Raw genomic sequence first — 26,029 nt, forward strand, 5'->3', positions numbered from 1 at the left:
GTTGCTTTACAGGGATCTGTCATGGGGAGGGGGCGGAGTTCTCGCGGGATCCAGCGAGGCTGTGCTGCTCGGGACCTAGAGGCAGCGGCTCCGGACACAACGGCCGCCATGTTGAATTGTGTCACAGGCGGAGCTCTGGCACCAACCGCGTGGGGCGGAGGCATCAGTGTCGCCTTTTCGCACAGGAACTTTGGTCTGAAGTGCCAGGTGCAAGGCCTCTGCACACAGCACCCTATGAGCAAGTGAAACTAGACAAAGTACCAAGGAAAAGAAAAAAAAAAAAAGGTTAGACTTTATTACTCAGTTTCTATTTTTATTTCCTGGGAGCTGTAAATGGGCTTTGCCGGTGACAAACCTACATAACAAACATGGGATGGGGAGGAATGAAAAGCAGAGAAAACATTTGTGGGTTGGATGTTAGGTGTGGTTGCCGGATAAAGTACATGACACCAGTTACGTTTGAATTTCAGATAAATAACGAATAATTTTTGAGTACAAGTATGTCTCAAATACTGCATGAGAAATAGTTATACTAAAAATGTGATTTGTTGTATATCTGAAATTCAGATTTAACTAGGCATCCTTTCTCTTGTTTGTTTTTTTTCTTCTAAATCTGGCAAGTCTTAGTGTTGGGGAGAGTTTTGTGAAATTTCTAGAGCTGAGATTCTAGAGCAGTAGGTGGGTGAGAGGTAGGGGAATTGGGCATAAGAGGAAAAGATCATTTTAAGAAATGTTGTGGTTTATAAATTGGATCTCCTTTTGTGTTTTTTGAATGCTGCTAGTATGATTAGAAAACTTTATCAGTTATGTTTGGTTTTAGAATTGTCTTCTTCAAACTCTGTGTAGAGACTGGGTGCTATGAGAGCCTGGCTTATGTCCGGTGCATATACGTTATTTCATATAATCCGTATAATTACAGATGAGGAACTTAAGGCTCAGAGAGGTTAAATAACTTGCTCAGGGTCACGCAGTAAGTAGTGGAACTGGATTCCAATCCTAAATTCATTCAACCCTCCTGTGCTGTAAACCTGAAGCCTCAACTACTCATATCAAACTGAATTTCTACTTCCCAACCAGATGCTACTGGGATATACTTAAAAAAAAAATTGAATGTAACATACTAAATGCATGTAGAATAGACTCATGTAGTTTTATCATTCCTTTTTCAGTTGAAGAAACCATTATCTGAAGAAGATAAGGGTCACACAGGTAGTTAGTGACAGGGCCAGTACTAGCACCTGGACCCACAGTAGGGACAGAGATTCAGAGCTCCAGGGGACAGCTGCAAAAAAGTGACTCAAGTCAAGTTGATCTCTCCTTTATTGTCAGCCTCATCCTGGCTCAAATTCACCCCCCTCCTCCCCCCTCCCCTCTCCAGGCACTGAGTCATGTCCCATTTCCACGTGTTCCTGCTCCGCGCCTACTGTCATAATCCCTGCAAGGTGTTAGCTGATAACAGTCTGTGGAGGAGCATACAATGTTAGCCCAGTGGAGGATATTAAAGGCTGTGGAGGTTTAAAAGCAAGTCTGTGCTGAGACAGACATCACAGGAGACTCCAGAGGGCCTGGCCACCAGGCAGCCTTGCAAGGTGGCACTGACCTTTGGGCATTCCCTATGGTCCAGAATCTAGTCTGCTTCTAGCCTTGCCAGTCCAGACAGTCTGTCTTCTCATTCCCCAAGCTTGACTGGATGCAGTGATGATGACTTATAGTAACACAGCTCAAAGAGAAATATAAACCGGAAAAAAAAGCCAATTTATTAATGTACAATAAGACACAAACCTACTAAGCTGACTTTAGCCTGCCCAGCGCTTTTTCTCTCATGAGATGAGAAGCTATGTGGAGATTCAAGGTGTCAGCAGGTTGTTCAGGGCTTCTGGAATCAGCACAGGGGGAGTTAGGTAAAGACTGGAGTTTAATGGCACTGAGCGTGAAAGCCTGGGCCACTGTGGCTAGGCGTGTGCTCCCATCAAACTAGGCGTACTCTTCTGGGCAGTGTTAGGATACAGTAGGTATCAGACCAGGTCCAGGGAGGAAATAAACAGTACACTCGAAAGGGAATAGTGATTGCAGAGAGTTTAAAGAACGGATTCTTTTCAAACATGTTTCAAAATCAACAAGGGGTGATGAATCTCCCCCAGTCTGGCTCTAATCTGGCAACTCTGGGAGTAATTACCTCCTCGAGGGTGGAGAAGGAAACAGTTACCAGAATCTGGAAGGAGCTGGGACTACAGCTCTAGCGGAGGGTGTCACAGGATCCCTGGCCTTTGGTGGAGGAATATAGTCACTGCCAAAACAGTCTAGTAGGGAGGTAACTGGGGGAAGAAATACTCCGGCCTCCCTCTCCTACTGCCGCCTGATCCTGCTCGTGGCTGATCACAACCTGAAGACAAAGGGCTGGATAGAGGTCAGCCTCTCCCATCACAGAGTGAGGTAGAGGAGGCGGAGAGTGGATCTGGATGGGCATACAGATCCTGGCTCATGGGCCTGCGAGCATGGTGCCCACTTTTTCCCATGCTTCCTTGTCAGACCACTCTGCTTCTGCTTGAGACATTCCAGAATAATTTCTTTGATCTGGTTTCACAGGGGTCTTCCTGCTCATTTTCTTTCTTTAAGGTGACTCTGGGCATCCCTGATCAGTTAAGCGATGCGTTCATGTATGTCATCGTATCGTCTTGTTTTCCTTATTTTCTCATGGTTTTTAGGGCCAGGGTGGGGGCCTCCATAAACCAGCCTAATTCAGCCTCATTGGGCAGCAGAGTTAAGGGTAGAGGGAACTCCAGAGCCGGCCAGTGCTTTCTCAAATAGTCTTGGCATCACCTTTACCAGGAGTGTTTGCATTTTAAAAGGGACTCTTAAACAAATGAAGTTTATGACCCAAAGGAATGTCTCTCAAATGGCATAATTTCAGTTTAGTGGTTGGGAGGCTTGGTAGACTGAAAATGGCCTCCCATAGATGTATACATGCCAATCTCCAGAGTATGTTCCCTTATATGAGAAAAGGGACTTTGCAGATTAGTTAAATAAAAGGTCATGAGATGTGGGGATTATCCTGGATTATCCAGGTAGGGCCAATGTAATCACAAAAGTCCTTACAAAAAGGAGGCAGAAGGGTCAGAAGTCGAGAGATGAGATGTGTTAGCAGAAGCAGAGGCTGGATTGATGCACTTTGAAGACAGAGATAAAGGGGCCATGAACCAAGAAATTCAGGAGTCCTCTAGAACCCCAAAAGGCAAGGATTCTTGCCTACAGCCTCCAGAAGGAACACAGGTTGATTTTAGCTCCATAAGACCTGTTTTGGACTAGTGACCTCCGGAGGTGTAAGAAAATAAATTTGTGCTATTATAAGTCACTAACTTTGTGTAATTTGTAACCGAATCATTGAAAACTAACACAGAGGATACCTTTTGGGTAGAGGCTCCCTTCCAACATCTTTTGATCACAGGCTACACTAAGACCTGCTTAGGGTAGCTTTTTTTGCCAACCAATGTTGGGTCTCTACACAGATACCAATGGATTAAAATCCTGAGCATAAAAGCCACCCTAGTTATCTGTCCTATGACATATGCATGGCTGATTCTATGGTGGTTTCTGCCCTGATAATCATGTTCCCAGACCTTGTCCTTCATTGCTTACCAGGCAAGGGATGGTTGGGGCCCTCCCATGCCCAAGACCTTGAGTTGAGAGTGCTGCATTCCCAGAAAGGCAGGTGAGAGAGGCAGGCAGAGGTGGCCAGGAGGCCTCTCCAGGCAGGGATGATCGGTGGAAACATTAAGGAGTGACACAAAGGACAGCTTTCCTCTTGGCACTTCATTGCAAAAATAGCCCAAGGTACGGGCTTTGAATTTGCTTTGAACTAGAATGCTTGGGGAAAAAAATCCACAACATGAACTTCATGTCATTGAGCAGATTTTCTTAGTTCTGTTCTCCACCCCCGCGGTGACCCCAACAGGCTCTCAGGAAGAGGTCCTTGTCTGTAAAGCTGTTTTCTTTCTTTTTCAATTAAGTCACACACACTAAATGGAAATGAAGAGGACATCACTTAAAAATGTGTCTTTAGAATGAAATGGAATATGAAAAGTCTCCAATCCATTTGAGAGACAGCCTCTTCTGTCAGAAATCAGTACAGCCCTTGCATTCTACAGTGTGCCAATTCATGAAGTGAAAACAGCTCAAACTCTCAATTTAACATTTTCAAAGCTGGTATTAAATTCCAAGATTTTATATCTGTTGTTGCCCATTTAGGTCCAAGTTATAAATCTGAAGTCTCGCCCCAGCTTATGAGTCTGACAATGCTCGATAAAAACTTCTATAATCAAGTTCGATAAAGAATCACAAATCTCCATCTTGTGATTTTTTAGCTTACAACAGTCTTCATAAATAACATCTTCCTGTCTTGGTGTTTGTCAATATTTGTCATTTTTTAAAAGGGATAAAATAGAAATATTATGTAAACTCTTACCTTTTAGACAGAAATTACTGTTAGTAAAGGATTCCATGAATAAGATGTCTTCATAGTGGCATTTACAAAGAACAACCATGACAAGAAGATAGAATCTTTAGTGACAACCCTGTTCTGCAGCTGATGGCAATCACAGGGAAACAAAAGACAGGCCATCATCTGGAAGTCTTAAAATAAAGACTCCTCTTTGCTTGTTAGCATTTATTCCAATCCCGAAATGGGCTGTCGCGCACCTACCCTTCTAAACTGTCCTTAGGATAGAAATAAAGGGGCCACTTTCACTTCCGAGCCTGTTTGGGGTGAGCTCTTTTCTTCAGAATCAGAAACTTTAAAAAAAAGTTAATAAAAGAGGTATTTTTATTCAAACAAGTTGAACTCTTAATTTCTGTGTGTTTTTCCTGTCCATAAAGAGACTAGAAACAATACTATATATACATATATGTATGTATATACGTGTGTACATACATATGTACTATGTAATACATGAAATATGTACTAAAATTATAAAGACAAGTGTGGGAATGGCAACATCAAATTCAAAACAGTGGTCCCCTCTGAGGAGGAGGGAGGGGAATGTAACAAGAAGGCTACACCAGAAGCTTCAGGTGAGTTTGTAATGTTTTAGCTTTTCAAACTGGGTAATTCACACATTCTCATCATATTTTTGTCTATGCATTTTTATCTGCACATGTACCATATTTTATAATTACAAAAAAATTTAAGGAAAGGTTTAGGGTTGTGTGTAGTCAGTTTTATGTGTCCAACTTGACTAGGTGAAGGGATGCCCAGATAGCTGGTAAAACAGTATTTCTGTGTGTCTGTGAGGGTATTTCTAGGCAAGATTAGCATATGATTGAGTAAAGAGGGTCTGCCTGGACAAGCATTATCCAATCTGTTGAGGAACCAAATGGGTCAGGAAGCTCAAGGAATGGTGAATTCTCTCTCTCTCTTCTTGAGCTGGGATGTCCATCTTCTCCTGCCCTTGGACTTCGGAGCTCCAGTTCTTGGACCTTTGGACTCTGGAACTTCCAACAGTGGCTCCCTGATTCTCAAGGCTTCAGCCAGGACTGGGAGTTACCATCAGCTGCCTTGGTTCTCAGGCTTTTGGACTCAGACTACCTTACATCACTGACTTTCCCAGTTCTCTGGCTTGCAGATGGTAGATTGTGGGATTTCTTTGCCTCCATAACCATGTGGACCAATTCTTGTAGTAAGTCTCCTCTTTTATCTATCTATCTATCTATCTATCTATCTATCTATCTATCTATCTATCTATCTATCTATCTATCTTATCTATCTACCAATCATCTATCCATACCCCATTGTTCCTGTTTCTCTGGAGAATTCTGACTAATACAGGTTGTGTCATTAGAGAAATGAGGAAATGAAGAAACACTCCAAATGCCATTCAAATTCAGCATGGCTTTTTTACTCTGCTTAAGGTTGCTGTCTTGACTCTACAGTGAAGTGGGGACTAAGATATGTCAGTGACAGAAGAGGGTGAAAGGCAAAATGGTGTGCTGTCTTGTACCAGCTCATTAAGGTGATTGATTTTCAGGAATTTTGCAAGCCATCAAACACCCATAATTAAAAATTAAATTATCGGGGAGGGTAATAGCTCAGTGGTAGAGCACATGCTTAGCATGCACAAGGTCTTCGGTTCAATCCTCAGTACCTCCATTAAAAAATTAAATTATAAAGCTCACAATTAAATAAATTATATCAAAAGCAAAGGTAATAATACATAGAACTCATCATATCTTAACTATTTTACTACATTATACAATGCTCTTGAGGTTATTTCTATCTATTGTATCTGTATGGTAGAAATATTATATAATGCTCATCTCCTTACAGCTCTGCATTCAGTGACATCATGTTGGTAGCTTGAAACTGGTCATGGTGGAAATATTCACACCATGGAAACTGGCAAATGCTACTAACTGAGGCTCCCTGCTGCTCCCCCAGCCCTGCACACTTGAAAGCCTGTTCTTAAACCTTTATCACCATGCCTCTGGGCAGAACCCAACTTCCTCAAGCAGCTTCCAGGCTCTCACTTGGTTTTGAACATTCTAAATGCTCAATCACCAAGAAAAACTCATCTTTCCGGTAGATTTGGATGACTTTGGTGAAATCAACTGTGCAGACTCTGGAGGTATTAGGCAATCAGGCAGTTTTCAGGAGAAAAATGATCTGTTTCCTTCTGTATACCCCCAGACTCCAGAGTATCAACTGTCAATGTCTCTGATAGTCCTCTGTCAACAGTGTATTTGTCTGTTGGGATAGTCCAATTCTAGATGTCACATTATTGGGCCAGAAGCCTCTGCTTGGCCATCTCTGTTCCACTTCTCTTTCCTTTTTCAGTCCCCACTTGTCTTGGATGTCTTTGGTTGATGACTCCCTGGAGGCCTGAGACCTTGATTTATTTGATACGAGGAACTGGCAAAGGGGTGGGACACTGGTTGCAGGGACTCTGGGATGTGTAGAATTGTGCATATACCTGATATCCCCCACTGGCAGCTCCTGGGGCATCTGCAGCTTAGCAAGGGGCAAGCAAACCTGGTTGACAAATTACTGCCTTGCCCTGCTCCTTCCTAAACCTCCAACAATGCCTAGGCCTGGGGCTTCAGACCCCTGAGCATCTGTTCAAGTCAAAAAGCATCATTTCTAAAGAAGGTAGGAGAAAGTTAGAGAGATGGTACTAAGAACAGTCAAAAATAGAGGTTATCTCTTGAAGCGGATCTTGATTCTTTTTTACTCTCCTAGTTCATCTCCATGCCATTTCAAAAATAAACTCCATGAAAGATGGAAAATAACCTAAATATCCATTAATAGAGCCAGATTAAGTATACTCTATATCTTAAGGAGGAAAATTATAGATCAGTGAAAAAAAATCACTTTTGTTTTGAATATTGTATCATGTCCACATAATACTTGTTAGAAATATAATGTTTGAAAAAAAACTATAAATAATTATGTTGTAGAGATCTCATGGTACATAAAAAGTTCTGCCTTCTAATATTTAACTCTGCATTTAAAAAGAAAAGCTGAACTGTTTTAGGTAAAACTAACTGTTCCTCTTGTAGTTAAGGATAAAATTTCCAGTGACAGCAAATAGATTCAAAAGCTATAACTCAAACAATTTAGACGGAAGAGAAGGTAATGTACTCTAGAAAACTGTGAGACGACTCAAAAAGTGGCTCAGGGGAAGACAGAGACACTAATGTGAAAGAGACATGGGAAGAGCTTGAATATATTATGTCATGAAATGCGAAAGTAGGAAAAAAGTCGAATTTCTACCTTAGTATGTTATTTTACACAGTATGTGATTTTAGAGATGTCATTGCGACCAAACCAATATAGTTTAAGTTAAAAATCATGTTTTAGAAGACCAATGACATGGGGAAAAGATCATGGCAGTGATAAATCAGTATAAAAATCCTTGGTCTATAAAACTACCCAACTGTAAATACAAATACCCATGAAAGAAAATAAGTGTATATTGATCTGGAAGGGAAGTCACCACAAGGAATCAGTGGTTGTATTTGTATGTAAGATTACAGGTGACTTTAATTTTTTTCTTTATACATTTTTAGAGTTTCTGGACTTTACACAATGAATAGTCATTATGTTTACAACAAAAAAGAACCTTATTTTAAAAACAGTATGATAAAACATTTGCCTGTACCACCTCCTCCACTGTGTCCTGTGGATCCTCCTGAGTACACTAGTGTGGAGTACAAATGAAATAATAGCTAAATTTTACTGAGCGTGAATCATGTACCCGTCACTGGGCTAAACACTTTCCTATCACAGTGAATTATTTTATATAATCACCACCCTAGTCCTGTGAAGTTGACATGAGTACCCTGATTTCTTGGTGAGGAAGCTAAGGATCAGAGAGGTAGGGTTCTTTGTCTAAGTCAGACAGCTAGTGAGTAGGGGCGATCACACTGAAACCCAGGCTGACTGACTCTCAGCCCTGGTTCTTTGCTGTGCTGCCTCCCACCACTCCAGTATGTGCTGGCAGGATTTCAGAAGTTGTAGAGGGCCAGCCCATGGGAGAATTTCCAGCCAAGTGCCCTGAGCATTTCTTCTCCGCCTTACATACTCTACAAGGAGCTGGAAATTTTGATTGAGTTAAGCAAGCTTCTTAACCTGGGACTGTCATGTTTGCATGAGTAAACAGATGGGGTGAACTTGTTGGAAAAACATGTTTTCACCCACTTCTTTAGGCAGAAAAACTTCTAAAGGAAAGGGGCAATTGAGTGTGCTGTTTTAAACAGAGTCTGTGAGGATGTGTATGGGGCTACTTAGCAAGGGAGAAATGTAGATTATGAGGACTGACCAGATCAGCGGTGGAGCAGCAAGGTAGGGAGCTCTTAGTGGTAGGGGCAGCAGAAAAGGGAAGAAAAAGGAGGCTAGGAGAGGGGCCAAAGTCCAGCTTTGTCCAGCAAAAGAAAGGGAATTAGCACTTACTGAGCATGTACTGTATTCTGGGTATTCACATTTGCTCTTTCATTCCATCCTTCCAACAACCCTATTTGGTAGAGGCCATTATCTCCACTTGCCAGTTGGAGAAGGGAAGCCACAGAGAGATGAATCTGTCCAAGGTTGAGTGGTTAAGTGGTTGAGGTAAAGCCAAGACTTGAACTCTGGTCTTCCTGCCTCTAACGTGTTGCCACTTGTATCAGCCAGTGTTCCAGTAGGAAATGCTCAAATGGAGTAACTGAGGAGAGTTTAACAAAAAGACTGCTTATGATGGTGTGGGCAGGTGATGATTTTCAAGACAAGGCACACTAAAATATGGCACCTTTGCATTTTGAACTGCCATGTGAAAGGTAGCCTCCCTGTACCAGGAGGAAGGAAGACATTCTTATCACTACAGATAGGGAGTTTGGTACTGAGAAATCTGTACAAACAAACTTTGTTAAATTAACCCATATCTTCCTAGTTACCTCTTCACTGTTGACTCCCCCTAGCATTGACAAATTTACTGTTTCTTTGTCTAGAAGGTATAAAAGCTTCCTGCTCTGTTTACTTCTTCAGGTCTTCATTCTCTTGTGAAGGCTCCCATGTATACGTAAAAATTTAGCAACATTTGTATGCTTTTTCCTGTTAATCTGTCTTTGTCAATTTAATTTTCACACAGAGCAAGGGACCCTAAGAGGATCCTAGGGGACGTTTCTTTCTCCTACACAGGGTTCAGGGAAACTGACATACATGGTGCTGTAGCTCTGCACTAGGGATAACAGGGAGCTATTATTGCTCCTAAAGGTGAAAGGCTCTTGGTTGTAAGAAGGTGAGGCAGTTACCAGACCTGGAAATGGTAGAGCCACCTGCCAGGAGCTGTCATTGTTGGTAGAGGTACAGCCAGTCTGTGACCCTGCAGGTCTCCTGATGGTGACTTCTGTTGACTTAACCCAATTGGGCAGCCAGAGGGAAAGGGAACCCTAGATGCTGTACCTAGAAGCCAGCCACCTGGTGACTGAAACAGGATGGAAAAGGCTGGAGAGTGGATCTGGGGTGGGAGGACCAATGAAAAATATCTTGAACCCTTTCTAGGCAGCAGTAGTCTACCACGTTAATATTATTTCTTTAAAAGCCTCCTCCCCACTGTGTGCATCAAAGGACACTATCGGAGAGTGAAAAGGTAGCCCACAAAATGGGAGAAGACATTTGCAAATCATGTATTTGATAAGGGATTAATATCCAGAATATATAAAGAACTCCTGCGACTCAAAACCACCAACAACAAAAATGCAATTCAAAAATGGCAAAGGACTTGAATAGGCATTTCTCCAAAGAAGACATAGAAATGGTCAATAAACACATGAACAGATGCTCAACATCAGTAATTAGAGACTTGCAAATCAAAACCACAATGTGATATCACATCACACTCATTAGTATGTCTATTAACAAAACAAAAACAAAACCAACAGAAAATAACACATATTGATGAGAATGTGAAGAAATTGGAACCCTCATCCTGGTGGGAATGTAAATGTATGGAGCTGCTGTGGAAAATAATTTGGTGATTCCCCAAAATAAGAATTACTATATGATCCAGCAATTCCACTCCTAGGTATATACCCAAAAGAATTGAAAGCAGAGACTCAAACATATACTTGCACACTAATGTTTATATCAATATTATTCACAATAGCCAAAAAGTAGAAACAACCCACATGTCCATCAACAGAGAATGGATAAACGACATGGGATATATACATACAATGAAATATTATTCACCCATAAAAAGAAGGAAATTCTGACATACGCTACAACACATGTGCTAAGTGAAAACACTATGCTAATTGAAATAAGCCTGACATAAAAAGACAAATATTGTATAATTCTGCTTACATGAGATACCTAGAACAGACAAATTCATAGAGACAGTAAATAGAATAGAGATTTCCAGGGGCTGGGGGAAGAGAGAATGGGGAATTATTGTTTAATGGGTATAGGATTTCAGTTTGGGATGATGACAAAGTTCTGGAAATGGACAGTTGTGGTGTTGCACAACAGTGTGAATGTACTTAATGCCACTGAATTGTACACTTAAAAACAGTTTAAATGATTACACTTTATGTCATGTGTATTTTACCCTCCCTTCCCCCTCAGCACCTACCTGCCCGAACTAGAACCCACTCAAGAGGATGCAGTGTGACAGAACCCTTAGGTTTTCACCATGGGGTTTAATGACTCCCTGAACAACCTCGTTGTCCTCCCACTTTTTTTTTTTTAATCAGCAGGTAAACAAAATTACGTAGTGTGACTCAACATTTTTCTAAGCCTGGTGGCTTTTTTGATAATGCAATTTAGTGGACTGATGGCCCTAGGGGAGGGATGAATCCTAATTGTTTTTCCTTTTTTCTTTTTAGTAATGAAACTCCCCAGAATGGCTGCTGGCAGCCAGCTACCCCTGTTGCTGGGGGCTGGGAGATGAGTGGTCTGAGTGCCTGCCCAGGGGCAATTCAGGGCCTTAAGAGGTTCCCAAAGAAACTGCTGCTCTGAGGTTATTCAGCTTATGGGAAGACGCTGGTGAGAAAAGACAAGGATTTCTGGTAAGGTTTGGCCTGAATCCTGCAAGGAGAGATGGCCTGGGAATGGATTTTAACAGTTTCTGGTGGGTGACCAAGGGGATGAAAGGCGCGCTGGTTAATGAACCCAAAGTGGAATCCATGCACCCCTCGCTGTGGGGGTGGGAATGAGTGAGCCAGGGGAACCACCAGACCTTGTGAGCTGAGGAGGCCTTGAGGTCTTGCAGTCTGAGCAGAGACAGGGCTTCACCCTTAGAAGGGCTGCAAAATTGGCCTAATGCTCTGCTGTTGCCACCTTGAAATTCTTAATTTTTTTAACAAGAGGCTTTGCAGTTTTATCTTGCACTGGGACCTACAGATTGTGTAGCTGGTCCTGCCTGGCTTATAGGGCATCAGAAAGGAGGAACTTCACCTGAAGTCTTTGGGCCAAAAGGCCAGGTGGGAAGGGAGTGGGACTCCAACGTACATGTCCAATGACAGCAAGCACAAGAGAGCAAGTGCACTGCAGACTGGGGATGCCCGCTTCTCCATTGACCCTTTAATGAGAAAGCTCTCAAGGCAAACCCCAGACCTGGGTCGAGGAAGACTTGGGGTGGTGAGTCAGCTCCACTATCTGCTGTCGCGGTCTACATTGTTTTCTCTTCGGCTTTGTCCTTGGGGCAAACCCTGGAACCTGTGCCCATTATTGGCTATCAGGGTTTTCATACGTTTTTTAAACTTCTTTTTTAGTATTGCTTCTGTCTTACCTCTGTCACTCAACTTGCGGCTCATTTTAGATTCTTTGTCTGTTTGTTCGTGTTCCAGTCCTTCTGCTTCAGATACCGTGGGGCTGTGTGGTTTGCTGTTTTTCTCCTGAAGGGTGACAGTGCCCTGTTTGAGAGGGCATATTCCCCATGAGTGCTCGCTGCGTGTCTGGTATTGTGTACAGGAACGTGCCCATGGCCAGGCACTTGTCTGAGCCACCTCCCCAGAGGCTTTTCTTGCCTTGTTGCTGTTGTTTTTTGTTGTTGATTTTTGGAATCCCTGTTTCTCTCTGTAGTTTCTCCAGCCGGGATTTGGGAAAGGGAGCCAGCAGCCCTCCTGGTCCGCCAACTTGGCAGGGACCGGCAGTCTCTTTCTGGCTCCTTTCCGTTTCTCGTGTAACCTCTCCAGGCTCCATTCTCCTCATTTGTAGATGGGTGAAACCTATTTTAAGTTGCTAGGTATGGGTATTTCTCCATTTCAAATGGTCCATTTCAGTTCATTTACAAAGGGCCAATCAATCAACTGTTACTGCCATTTTAATTACGGGATCCAGATAGCTGAGTCTTACATGGAGCATGTGAGGAAGGAATATGTCAGAGGGACGCAGTCATTTCTAAATTCTGACTGGCTGAGTTTTCTTGCCATCTGATTGGCCAAAATATCAGGTAGTTATGCAGAAAAATATTCTTAACTTTTTACAGAATGTATTTAAGGGTGAAATATCATGTTATCTAAAATTTACTTTAAAATACTTCAACATTAATTAAACAGGTTTAAAAATGAGAGTTGTTAGTTGATGGCATTACATTCCCAAGACCATATGTTGCAGTAATCATTCTTGTAGGGAAGTCACATTTCTATTTTATATTGCATATACTCTGCCTTATATTGTATAAAACCATGTTATTCTATGTAAATGCTATGGTCTGAACGTTTCTGTCCCCCTAAAATTCATATGTTGAAATCTCAAACCTCAAAATGATATGAGAAGGATGGGTTTGGGGAAGGTGGTTAGATCATGAGGATGAAACCCTCATGGATGGGATTAGTGTCCTTATTAGATGCTCCAGAAAAATCCCTGGCCCCTTCCAGTGTGTGAGGAAGGCACCAGCTATGAACCAAGAAGTGGGCTTTCACCAGAACGTGACCCTGCTGGCACCCCGATCTTGGATTTCTAGCTTCCAGAACTGTGAGAAATAAATTCCTGTTTAAGCCACCCAGTCTGTGCTATTTCGTTACAGCAACCTGAACAGACTAAGATGGTAAATATTTGGCAATATCTAATTTAACAAATTCTACAGAGGTAATGCTCATTTGACAGATGAGGAAACAGGCCTACTGAGCTTGTGACTTTCCTGAGGCCACATACAAGGTAAGATCTTAGTTCTTTTAGGCACAGATCCAGGGCTCTTTTCACCCAACCCCGTCCCACTCCACCAGCAATCAAGAGAAAGAACAGGTTGACCTGCTCCATTCAGCCATTTCACCTTTAAAGCTGCAAAGTCTCCTTTCATAGACTCAACTCTAGTGACTTTAGTAGAACATACATTGCAGAAGCTGATTCAGATGTTTCAAGTCAAACGTCTCACAAAGTGGTTGTAATTGAGAGGGTGTTTATAACCCAGGACGGTGGGTGGCTGTTTCTTTGTTTATTGTTTCCAGTCTTTTTAATATGCTATTTTACATGTGCTTGTTTAGATATACAAGTAATATAGGTTTACCAAAGAAAAATTTGAAAATACAGAAAATGCAAAAAACTAAAAATGAAAATTCCCATAACCCATCAAATGTGATGAACATTTTAGGGGTGTATTAGTCATCTAGTGCTGCTTAATAGATAACCCCAAAACTTAGTGGCTTAAACGAACAAAAGACATATGTTATCTAGCAGTTTTTATGGGTCAGGAATTCTAGAGAAGCTTAGTTGGCTTAGGATCTTTCATCAGATAGGAATCATAGGAATGAAGTTTCGCATGGGGCTGATTCCAAGGTGGCTTACTCACCAGGCTGTTGGCTGGAGGCCTTAGTTCCCCACCATATGGGCTCTCCACAGGACTGCTTGAGTGTCTTACAATATGGCAACTGGCTTCTGCCAAAACAAGTGATCCAAGAGAAACAGCAAAGAAGAAGCTGGTCTACCTTCTCTGACCTAGTCTTGGAAGTCACACACTGTTACACACTCTGTTAGAAGAAAATCACTAAGTCGAGTCCACACTCAGGGGGAGAAGGTTTAACTTCCAACTCTTGAAAGAAGGAGAATCAAAGAACTTGTGGACATATATTAAAAACACCAAAGGGGACCTCCAGTCGGATTTCTTTTTTTTAACCAAAATGGGATCTTATTATACATATGACTTTGTATCCTACCTTTTTTTTCTTTTCTTTTCTTTTTTCCCCCTTTTTGTTTTATAAGCTCAGATCTTCTGGATTCAAATTCAGCTCCTCCACTTAATAAAGCTATAATCTTGGGCAAGTTTCTTAACCTTTCTACCTCAGCTTCCTTACCTATAAAATAAGGGTAAAATTAAAATATACCTGATAAGGTATTTATGTGAATCACATGAGTTAATATATCTAAAGAACTTACATCATGTCTGCCACAGGATAAGCTGTATGTGTTAGCTCTTAACATGTCAGCAAGGATATTTTAAAAATATATTAATAGCTTCTGAATACATTATTACATGGATATTCTATACTTTAATTCCATTATTAGACACTTAGGTTATTTATAATTTTTTTTATTACTGTGACATAATAGAAAAATCTATTTGGTGTCTGTCCCTGTTCCTGACACAGAGTGCCTAAATCCCTTGGAATTTCTTGGGTGATAGGAGCATCTTTTGTTCCAATGAGGAGATTCTGGAGAGCTTCAGGATGGGGACTGGTGACCAGAAAGACCAAGTTATGATTAGACGCTTTGAACTTTCAACCCCATTCCCCACCCTCTGGGCTGGGGAAAGGGGCTAGAGATTGAGTTAATAATCAATCATGCCTATGTGATGAATTCCCAGTCCCTAAACTACAGGATTTGGTGAGCTTCTGGGTTGGACACATCTACATGTTGAGAGGGTGGCACACCCCAGCTCCACAGGGACAGAAGCTTCTGGGCTGGGGACCCTTCGAGACCTCACCCTACGTACCTCTTCAAAGGCTAGTTATATGCATTCTTTATAACCTTACTTATAATAAACTGGTAAATGTAAGGAGATGTTTCTATAAGTTTTGTGAGCCTTTATAACAAATTATTGAACCTGAGGAGGGGTTTGTGGGAACCTTGATTTACAGCTGGTGGGTCAGAAGTTTGAGTGACAACCTAGGACTTGCAATTGGTGTCTAAAATGGGGACAGTCTATGGGACTGAGCCCTCAACCTGTGTGGTCTGTGCTAATTCTGGGAGTTAGTGTCAGCATTGAATTAAATTATAGGGCATGCTACAATTGATGTCTGGAGAACCGGAGAATTGGTTGATATGGGAAAACCCCATACACATTTGGAGTCAGAAGTGTTGTGAGTAGAGAAATAATTGTCTTTTAATTGCTAATGTTAGTAATGCTGTGGTAAACATCCTTGAAGCTAAATTTGTGAGTTGGGGATAGAACCCTTTGGAATACATACACAATTTTGGAGAAAAGGGTCCCTAACTTTCATCATATTCTCAAGGAGGCCCTAATCCAAAGGATGTTAAGAGCTGTTTGTCTAGATTATCATCCTCAGTCTTCTAGGTTCAGGTTTCGGAGAAGGGGATTGGAGATGTGGTCATTAAGGTCCGGGGCTCCGGTTCACACCAACCAAGCTCCCAGGGGAGTTTTGGAGGCACCTTAATTACATTAGCAGTGCATTCACATGTTGGATTTCTTGGTTTATTTCTAGAACAATCTGTAGGTGACTAATCTGACCACATCATCATTCCTGTTATGAGATCAAACACTTTTGTGGTCTCAGGATCTGTGGTTCTTTGGTCCCTTGTGTCTGGGCTGATTCTATTTGGGGGTTATGGCTCAGTTACTTTAGTATATATTCGGTATGTACTAAGTATTCTATAATATTTGTTGACTAAATACATGAATACACAAAAGTGTTATAAAAAATGGAACTGTGTACAAGGAAATGCAAAGAGGAAGTAGCCTGTGTTTGTCAGGCTTCGGAATGATGGAGTTTTTGTGATGTTGGGCTATAAGAAGCCCCAGAAAAGAACAGGGGTCCCAATATCCTGGTAGAAAAAGGATATGGTGGGAGAGGCTACAGGGAAGTGTTCTGAAGCATGGTTCCCAAATAGCAGGCTGAGTGTGAGGATAATGGACTGATGTCTCAGACATGCGTGGGGGTGCTGGGGGCAGGAAGCACCTGGCCTAAGGTGTGGGGCTGGCTCCTACATCCTTGGTACTCTTCCCACCCCTCGGGTTACTAGGGGTCTCATCCTACCCTGCAGTTGAGAACTTAGTGTTATACCAAGGGCAGCAGCCTGGTGATGCTTCAGAAGCTCACTTCCCACAGGTAGCAGCTTTTTCTCTGAGCCTTCACTGCAGCAGCTGCTCAGGAATTGTCAGTCGTCCAGGCCAGTGGCATCTGCATTGTGTGGGCAGCTCATCCACAGGGAGAACCCCCAGGCCCCACCTCTGAGAGTCTGACTTATCAGGCCTGATGTGGGGCTCAGGACTCTGCCTTTCCAGCGCTGGTGGCTCACAGACCACCATGTTCATTAGGGTCCACTGAGAAAGAGACACCAAGATGGACTGAACACAAAAGAGATCTATTGGGGAAATGCCTATGAAGGATAAAAGGGTGGGAGCCCAAGAAGGGGGTGAGTTTGAACTCCAGTGCAGGTCTAGTCCCTGTGAAGGAGAGAGATGGCAGTGAGAGGACTTAGGGTAACTGTGAAGTTTAGAGGGAACAGGTGCCACAAGACCACCCTCAAGTTTCAATAATTTGCTAGAAGGACTCACAGAACTCACTGAAAGCTATTATATTCTTGGTTACCATTTATTACTGGGAAAGGATACAGATTAAAATCAGCCAAGGGAACAAGCATACAGGATGGAGTCCAGGGAAGTACCAGACTTGGAGCTCCCACAGTCTTCTCCCCACAAAATCAGGATGTGTTACTTTCTTGGTATTGATGTGTGACAATATGCATGGAGTATTACAAACCAGGGAAACACACCTGAGCCCTGGTATTCAGAGCTTTTACTGGGGCTCTGATTGATTAATTGCCCATTTAGTCAATCTCAGTCACCAGGTTGACTGATTCTGCATGACCCCAAACACCACCCTAAGTCATTTTTGGTCCTTCTGGTGTGGCCAACCCCCACTGTAAGTCATACAGTTATTCTCTGACCAACCCAAGGCCTCAGGTAAATATAGATTATCTCCTGGGAGCCAAGGGCAAAGGCCAGACCACTTTGGGGGCAAGGTTAGATTCTTGGCCGTATAGATAGGAAGAGTCTGAGACAGTGGATCTGAGAAAGGTTCAAGCAGGTGGTTGGGGAGACCTTGAGCCACAGCTGCCTGTTGGTGGAGGCCTGGGCCCCCACCCTCAGGCTCAGCATTGGCTGGGAGCAGGCCTGGGGAGTGTGGTTTCAGTGCAGGTGTGGGAGTGGATCCTGGGGGCAGCAGCTGGGGCCTCCAGCCAAGCCTGCCCCTTGCAGCAGCAGAAATGCTGAGTGGTGCATTTTACAGCTGTCATCTTTAAGCCACCAAAGCTGGGAAGGGGTGGTGGAGGCGGGGCAGGGTGGTGCTGGCCTCCTGGCTTTCCTGCTGCAAAGCACTGCAAGGCTTCTGTGTCTGAGGTGACTGTACCTTCTCCTCTCGCACCCTAGTCTCCTGTCTCCTGCAAAGAGGAAAAGGGTTCGCGCAGGGCTGCCAACACTGCCCTGTCCATGTGGGCCAGGCTGGGACTGTGTGCTCCCCTCCTGCTGCTGTGCTGGGGTTGCTCAGGACGGTACACGGGTAAGAACCAAACAGGAACAAAAGAGTCTGGGATGTGGATGGCAGACTGGCTTCCCTCAGGGGTCTCTCCTGTGGCTCCTGCTCTGGCTGCAGCTCTCTTGGGATCCCAGGAGCTTTGCTTCTGCCTCACAGGGCGCACCCATGGGTCTGTGGCTCAGGGTCTCTGCACTGGCCAGAGTCACTGGCTGAGGGGAGCATGTGCTCAGGAGGCAGTGGGGGAGAAGCCACCTGGAGAGTGTCCACAGCCAGAGCCGCTCTCACAGACCCTTCAGGTCTTCTGCCGAGTTCCTCTGTGAACTCCTCCAGCTGCTTGGGCAAGAAACCAGGTGGGGGAAACTGAGATTATAGAGAAAGTGTGGTGCACAGACCAAGAATGCAAAACCAGGAAGGAGTGACTCAGAACCAAGTATCAGCACGGTGCGTGTTTGTTTTCTGCCTGGCGCAGCTGGGGTTTCCCCACTTCTGAAGCCCCGTTTCTACTTCCCCTTTGCTTTCACGTTGTCTTAGTGCTTTCCTCTCTGCTGGTCAGATCTCAGCCTTGGGGATGGTGCACTGTGCTTTTAATTGAAGAATGAGGATGAATCTTTGCACCTAAAAGAAGTCCAAGCTGGGGCCAAGCCCCCACCAACACAGCCTAAGGGTAAGGACGCAGGGCGTCTGCAGCCACACGTATGACAGAGCCTCACCCCTGGAATCTTATGACTCTGGGGACACGACACTAGACATGGAGGCTGGAGTCCTGGATCCTGTCACTGACTTTGCAGTTGACTGTTATTACTGTATTTTCCAGATTTTCAGACACCATCAATTGTAAGGTCCATCATCAATTTAATAACTACTTTTAGGGGGAGAAAAAGAAACATGGCCACATCAAATGTATACATCAGCTCAAACACCCATCCTCACTCCAGGGCTGTTAACATGTGAAAAACACAGTGCATCTTTAAAATGAAATTTAAAAAAAAAAGCAGACTTTATAAAAACTAACAAGAGGATAATTTTTCTAATTCTAGGATTGAGGTGCAAACCCAATACCCATATTTTGGGGTAATTGTATTAATTGGCTTTTTACCATGTGTCACTGCTATTTTATGACAGGAAGAGGACATGAGTTGACCTGATAAACACTCACTTGAAGGGGTGGTGTATTAGTAATATTTGTATTCAGCAAGCCATGCAGGGTTTAAATTGGTTACTAGATATTTGCATCTTCTAACTACACAGCCGAAATAAGAGAACCAAAGGATATTTCAGTTTTAGAATAATAATAGCTAATGTTTGCAGTATGCCTGTTATGTACAGGATCTGTTCTAGGTACTTTACATGTATTAGCTTGTTTAAGCCCACAGAAGTCTTGTGAGAAGGTGCTCTGACTACCCCGACCTTAGAGATGGGAATGGTGAAATACAGGGATTACACAGTGCGCTCAAGTTCCCGCAGGTAGGAGGGAGACTTGAGCCCAGGTGGTGTGTCTTCAGAGCCCACTTTGTAACTGCACTGTATAGTCTCTCTTAAAGCATAAGTGAGGGAAATAAACCAAACAAAACTGAGAATTTTTAGTCCTTATCTAGGGGCAAAGGAAACATTAGGTTGGGCTAAAAGCAGTGGTAAGCTGGTACACTAGCTTCCCCCCACCTCCCCGAACAAAGCCCTGGTTTATAACATTGGCCAATTTCCTTGGTGTAAATACTTCCACCTTGGCTGATTTCAAGATACCAACTTGCTGGTAAAATTCCTGAGTGCTTAACAGTTGTTTCTTGGGAGCTGGCATGAACCAGCTCAAACACACCATGGGCTGAAAGTAACTGTTCAGGTTGATGTGAAGCAGTTTGGCCAGGAGTGTGTTTTGCATGATGCTTAGTTAAGTCAACCATGGGCAGGACTCGGCATGTATGTTCAGGGCTTGGACACAGTTTCTTCCCCTCTTCTTCCCCACCTGCCAACCAGGGGAGCCAGCCTGTTGTTGGACTCTGGGGAGGGGGAGTGTATGCTTGCCATGCCTCGCTGGCCTCTGAGTGTCACAGATGAAGCTGAAGACCAAGGTGTCCATTCAAAGGGAGGCAGTTGCCTGACTCATGCTCAAGAAGGAGCACTTAGTGGCTGCCTGAGTGCCTCCTTCCTTTAGCAGAGTGGCAGTGGTGAAATGAGATGCAAGGGAAGAAAAACACCAGGTTTAAACAAGAGGGGAGAAAGAGGGCCTCTGAAGGGGCTTGAGGGGTTAAGAAGAGGCCCATTAGCTGTAGTCAATGAGGGCGAAGGAGAACAGAGTAAAACCCTATAAAGCTACATAACTGGAAAACATTTAGGTTACTATCAGGACAGCTCCAGAAACAGCCACAAAGTGGGAGTCACAAACCCAGATGCCTACAAGGGCCAGGCCGATGACTTAAGTGGGCAAATTAGACAAGGTATAAGATAGGGAGTGATGAGGACTGTGGCAAATTATAACCACATGCCCTGCTAAAAGACACTGAAGTGCTGTTTTTTGTTTTGTTTTGTTTTGTTTTTTAACATTATAGGTCAAACAAAAAAGGTCTGTGACCTGGATGCAGGCCTCTACTTTGTGAGTTTTGTCTACAAGACTTTCCTTGCAAGGTTTTGTAGGAAAGACTTACTGTTTGACGTGCTAATGGCCGGGGCTGCAATTACCACTGCTGCTGATCTGAGCTGTAGGGCACCAGGGGTGCAGTAGACAGTGGGCTCCATCCATCCCAGGTGCAGGCAGTAAAGATGCATTGTCTGTAGCAAATTTTAACACAGTAATAAAACAAACTAAAATTTAGCCTGCTTTTTATTATCAACATGTGCCAGCAATCCTGAACAATGTCAGTGATAAATGTACCCTCCTTGAAAAAAATCTTTGGCTGATCTAAGTTCTAAATAATTGCTATGATTGTTGTTGAGTTTTAAAAAAATATATATGTAAGCTTCAAATTAACATATTTAAGTAACTTATCTATTAATGAACATTGTATTCTACAGGGGAAGTTAATTTGAGAATTAGCCCCAGACTCAAGTGGATTAATCCACCAGTATTGTTTCAAGAATAAGTACCTAATGATTTGGAAACCTTTCTGTTTCAAACCCTGTGGAACTACATATTCCTGTGTTTAAACAATAGAGTCAAAATAAACAATAATAGCACATGATTGTAAACATGAAGAAACAGAATGCGAGTTAATTCCATTTTGTTGTTCCATGTGACCATGACAGACGAACTCAAAAGGGCACTGTTTAAATGGCTTGATTGTTTTCGTCAAGAGCTGGATGCTTGTTTTAAAGCAACATATCAAATAATTCCGGTATTTACTGTCACTCAGTCATTTTCTCTGATTTTTACAGAAGGAAAACTTCAGAAGTTTACCAACTAGAATAGAAATTTATGGTGAATTTTCTGGTGAAGATATTTTAGCATTTTTTTTTGACTTTGGAGTCATTTGAAAGGAGCTAAGATCGACCCAAACAAATATATGGACAGTTTTGCAAGTTCTGAAATTGATTGTGAAATGGGATTTTTATTAATCTCTGATAAACCTGTCATTTTCTGGCCATTATTATTGTTTGTTTCATCTCCTGATTATTACTCAAAGTTGTCGTGTGGAAGAGGGGAATGTTAAAAGTGGTCTGCCCATGGCATGGCACATCACTGCTCTGAGGTCTGCCTTAGCCTCTCAGGTGGAAATGGCCTCTGGGCTGCAGGAACTTCTGGGTCTCTAGGGCAGAGACCCAACATTTTATTTAAAATTTTTGCCAACATAGGAATAGTTTTACCAGTACCTGATCCTGACCATTTAATGACTTGATTGAAGAGTCTGTCTTGGCAGCACAGAACGAGCTTTGGAGCAACCACGGAAAGCCTTCTATTTAAAAGTTTGAACCCATGGCTGAGGAGTAGCGGGTCCTGTTCCCACCTGAGAATGAAAATATTGTAGGAGTTTTCCCAGCCACAATTCCAGATGGGTGGCTTGGGGGCTTTCACAGACACAGTGCCCTGACATTGGGTGGAGAGGTGGAGGTAACTTAGGTCTTCTGTTGGCTTCTGGCCTGGAGCCAGACCATTTCACTTTTGGCTCCATTGTGTCTGCCCCTGCAGAATGGTGAAGTGAGATTTGCCAGCCTGAGGAAGGGGCAGAGTTAAGGCAGTGAGGATGACCCCTAAACCAGCTCTGGCTGACAGGTCCAGGGATGGGCAGAGAGGTTGACTTTCTCTGAGGACTAACTTGAAAGGTTACTGGCCCAGGATAGACTCTCCCATCCATGGCCTGAAAGTCTCACTATAGAGATATTACTACTACAACTATCACTACTACCACCATTATCACTGTGCTTCCTAGATAGTCTTGTAAAGCCACAAAAGTGCCATATGGAGGGACTGTCACATTCCCCCTGAAAATGACAGGGAAGATCAGCTCCTTGGTAACCAGCCTGGTCGCTCAGGGTCCTGGAGACCAGGGATGCAGCGCAGGGGTGGGTTTATGGGGCATCTTGGATGAGGAAAGTTCTGGGACAGTGGGATAGGAGAAAGAGAATGGTAAAAGAAGAGAGGCCTGGCCTGACAGGGTTAGGAGGAGGGTCTGAGGCCCCAGGATAGGACAGGCAGAGGTGTTAGTCCTCACCACTTTGCCTGGTTCAATCCAGGATCTAAAGAAGTCACATGCCAGGGAGAGCAGGTGGTGGGGTGGCACAGAGACGCTCCAAAGGCAACTGATTTCTTCTTGGAAGCTGTTAAGGTTATTGATTTAAGTCAAGACAGCCTCAAGGGCACTAAGAGATTCTCTCAAAAGGAAATCAAACTGCTTCTCTAGGTGTGTATTGCTTTTTATTTAGGCAGGGGTCTAAATCTATTGAGGTGAAAGCTGCCGGGCCTCACCTCTGGAGCAATCTGGGGAGACCTATAAAGTTTATTGATTGGACTTACTTAACTTACACTGGCTAATAATAAAACAACTTGACCCATCAATCAGTCCCCAGGCCCCCCGAGAGAATGATTAGAGAGTGGATTGATTCCTCCTCAGAGATAGCAATTTATGGAGAAAGCACTGAGTGGGTCGGGACATAGAGGCTGCACAGTGACATTCTAGGGCAGCACACCAGGGGAGCCACTTCTTGTCCAGGTGAGAGTCTTGCTGGAGGGCTGGGAGTTCTCTGGGAATAGGCTGCAGTGACCTCTCTGGACAGAAAAGAGCTAGACAGCCCCATCAGGAAGGTGGTAAAAGCTGCCAGATTTATGTTTGTCTGGTAAGAATGGGCAAGTGAGTGAGGATATTGACACAGAGCAAGGAAGGAGGGGTGTATGGAGAGAGGCAGCCAGCCAAGAGAACCCAGTGGCCAACATCCCTGCCTTAAAGTTTGGAGCAGGGCCCCCTAGACGGCACACTACAGACTTGCCTTTGTGCTGACAGGAAGGACTTGAAGGAAGAGTTATTCATCCAGTTCACCAAGTATTTCTCTTGCCTTGAGTGGTAAGTTATGTCCTTACCTGAAGTTATTTGCAGCCCTGCTGGAGAGACAAGATGTTCCCACTTGAATGAGATAATGACTTGAGACCTTGGATGATGAAATGCCATCAGCAACACGTTATGACTGATCTGAGAATTCAGGAAAAGGGGTGCTCTGTGAGGGCTGGAGTGGCTGAGAATGATCTCAGATAGACAGACCTGAACTAGGCTTCCCTAATTTAAGAAGAGCAGAGGGGAGCTGGATGAGTAAATAGAAACATAGCATCTGTTATCTAATTGGTCAAAGAAATCCTTAAAGACTGTGGGGTAATATGCATAATGGTTAAATATTAGAGCTTTGGAGTTAAAGTTTGGGTTCCAGCCTGGGCTTTACCAATTATTATTCATATGGGCAAATGACTTAGCATCTACAAGTCTTAGTTTCCTTGTCTATAGAATTGGGATAATAGTAGTACTTATATGGTAAAGTAGTTGTAAATATTAAATGAGACTAATGCTTGTAAAGTGCTTAACACAGTGCCTGGAGCAGAGATAACATTCAGTAAATGATAGTCGCTACCACTATTACTATTATTAGTGGTGGTAATAACAGTATTCAGAGTACCACCAGATTCTGGAGTGCTCTGATTCCTTCTTACACACTACTCGGAGGAATGGATGAAGCCTGAGAAGAGATTCTTCCTCTGTCCTGAGGGAGATCACATAGGGAAGCATATTCAGAGTTTGAACTTGCTCTTCCACGAAGTTATTTCTTTACCTCCTCAGGCCCAGAATGTCCTCCCTGGCCAGTTGTCCCTCCCATCCACAGCCCACACAAGCTCCCCTCCTCATGAGGGCTTCCCTTACAGCTCTGGCCCCCAGGCCCTCTCTTTCCCTACTGCCCGTGCCTCTCCATGGGCATGAAGTCAGAGGGCTGACTCACATTCCCTTGAGTCTCTTTCCTTGTGCTGCATTTCCCCAGGAAGGTGCATGTGTCTCAAAAGTAGGAACGGAGCAAGCATGTGCTCCAAAGACCTTAGAAGAGTTGAATCTCATTGAGAGTGCAAACTTTTCTTCCCTGCTAGACTGAAGGTTCTGTGCTCTCTCTCTCGTTTCACCCCCATGCTTTTTCACCAAGTCTGTGCTCAATTCCTAGAACCCAGGCACACTGTGGGGTTCTGCTCTGGACCTCTGTGAACTTCTTAGGATGTCCAAGCCCCACTGGTGAGGAGCCCCACTGGGTGGGAATGGTGCTGCTGGCTAGGCGGGGCTTCTGTGAATGACTGAAAGGGAAGCAGCTGCCACTGCTCCAGGCCTAGACTTTGATCAAATTTTGGGCCTCTTTGGCCTAGAATAGAAGTTCCCAGAGAGGTGGCCACTCTAGTGCCAAATGGGTTTTAAAAAGTTTCCAGTGGAGAGATCTGAGTCCCAGTTCATCCTGAGAGCTGAGACAGACTGGGGCCTGTGCTGGGAGGAGGAGGAATGACACCACCACCTTGTGTTTCTTGTGGCTTTCCTTCACGACTGGGAATCCCCCCAGATCGCCTTTTAAATCTTGTTTTTCAATAGTCTCCTGCCTGGGAAGCAGATTAATGGATGCATTTCTGTTCCTCCCATCCTTGTTTTATTCTCTAACCCGCAGGGTTAGGCTTGGGGGAAGATTATCATGGAGATACATGGTTGGATGATGAAGAGAGAGGCTTCTGGAACATCAGAAGAGAGGAAAACTGAATAGGGAGCACCTGCATCAGGAATAAGTCATCTTAAACATCATACAAGGACAGTACATGTAGGCCAAAGACAACCAGTCATGTTAGAAATGACAAGCTGAGGTCTGGCCTAAGTCTCTGCTTCTTCAAGGAGAGGAACTTTGGCCCAGATGTCATGGTGATTGCTCTATACACGGTTGATATTTCTATAAGTCCATGCTGTCCTTTTTGAATGACATGTGTGGCCCCTTACTAAGAACCTGAAGGGCAGGGAGAGGAGCCTAGGATCCCAGTGGGAGGTGAACAGTGGCATGCCACAGCCAACAGCCAGCAGCCAGCCAGTTTAGGCCCTGCAGGGCAGAGATAAATGACCCCTGACTTCTACAGGGGCTCCCCAAAAGCCACCATTGGAGAGCAGGCAGGGATGCAATGAGGAGAGTATGCACCTTCGAGTTTTGAACTTGAAGAGCCTAGAGAATAAACAGGTTGAAGAAACTCTAAGAGAAGACAATCCTTTGGGGAGCCAGCAGAGGTGTATCTAGAAGAGCTGGTTCTCCACAGCAACAATCACAGAAAGGGACTCCTAACCGTTTGTGAGATGAAAAACAAACCAATCTTCAGTGCAATACCAGAGCGCCTTGGGTGATATTTACAAACACCTTCAGAGCTGGGAGAAGG

General features: G+C 43.7%; 1 long non-coding RNA gene across 1 annotated transcript in view; it reads left to right on the forward strand.

Moving 5' to 3' along the window:
• Positions 1 to 11,354: 11,354 nt before the first annotated feature.
• Positions 11,355 to 26,029, forward strand: part of LOC116664307 — a 117,521-nt gene continuing 102,846 nt past the window's right edge. Inside the window, exon 1 of the long non-coding RNA XR_004320757.1 lies at positions 11,355 to 11,535. This is a non-coding gene — a long non-coding RNA (uncharacterized LOC116664307). The remainder of the gene's footprint in view (positions 11,536 to 26,029) is intronic.

Source organism: Camelus ferus, chromosome 6 (assembly GCF_009834535.1).
Source record: "Camelus ferus isolate YT-003-E chromosome 6, BCGSAC_Cfer_1.0, whole genome shotgun sequence".
Taxonomy (NCBI): domain Eukaryota; kingdom Metazoa; phylum Chordata; class Mammalia; order Artiodactyla; family Camelidae; genus Camelus; species Camelus ferus.